We start from the raw sequence: 1,024 nt of genomic DNA on the forward strand, positions 1-1,024 counted from the left end.
CTCCAATGTCCTTCATTCTCTGCTGCTTACGCCAACCAAACTGACTGGGAATTTTATTTTAGATAAAATTGTCCATCAGTAACTCACCTACTGAGCCCGTTATATGTGCCCTAGGACTCATTCAGCTTTCCTGTCTCTAATTAAGTGTTTTAAGTGCAAAGTGGTCATGTAATAATAAGGTGTCTACAACACACAAGGACATGAAATAAAGGACAGAAATCAAAAAGCCCATTACAGTGGTTACTGGTGACTTTCCTAAAAATAAGACTCTGGAGCTTGTTTCTCAAGATATGTTGGAGTTTACTAGGCAAGTAAAGAAGTGGGAAGAGCAAGAGTTAAGAGACAGGACTCTAGGGAGAGGAAATATAGCACCCATCAGAACTTACTGATGGGCCAGGCACTGCTGTGTTTATAAGGTATTGAACACTGTTCTAAGTCCTTTACCTTCATTAATTTTTTAAAAATAAATCATTTTATTGGGGGCTCTTACAGATCTTATAACAATCCATACATCAGTTGTATCAAGCACATTTATACATATATTTCCATCATCATTTTGCGTGTCATCCTTGCGCAGGGGCCATGCTAATCTTCTCTGTATCGTTCCAATTTTAGTATATGTGCTGCCAAAGCGAGCACTATTTCCATCATCATTTTCAAAACATTTTCTTTCTATTTGAGCCCTTGGTATAAGCTCCTCATTTTCCCCTCCCTCCCCACCCTCCCACCCTTTGAACCCTTGATAAATTATAAATCATTATTGTTTTCTTATCTTAACAATCCACTGTCTCCCTTTACCCATGCTTCTGTTGTTCATCTCACTCTTGGGAAGAGGAGGAGGGATTATACCTAGATCCTTTCAATTGGTCCCCTTTTCTCTCCCTACTCCCCAACCTTCCCCCTACACTCTTGGTTTCGCTACTCCCATTGCTGTTCTTAAGGGGTTTACCTATCCTGAATTCTGTGTATCATGAAATTTATCTGTACTAGTGTACATGCCCTGGTCTAGCCGGGTTTGTAAGGT

General features: G+C 40.0%; 1 non-coding gene across 1 annotated transcript; it reads right to left on the bottom strand.

The window, feature by feature from the left end:
• Nucleotides 1-533: 533 nt before the first annotated feature.
• On the bottom strand, nucleotides 534-639 carry LOC115870187. Its single transcript, XR_004046560.1, has one exon. It is a non-coding gene; the product is annotated as a U6 spliceosomal RNA (small nuclear RNA).
• Between the last annotated feature and the right edge of the window lie 385 nt (nucleotides 640-1,024).

Source organism: Echinops telfairi, unplaced genomic scaffold, assembly GCF_000313985.2.
Source record: "Echinops telfairi isolate 266 unplaced genomic scaffold, ASM31398v2 ScPeMD7_443;HRSCAF=831, whole genome shotgun sequence".
Classification (NCBI taxonomy): Eukaryota; Metazoa; Chordata; class Mammalia; order Afrosoricida; family Tenrecidae; genus Echinops; species Echinops telfairi.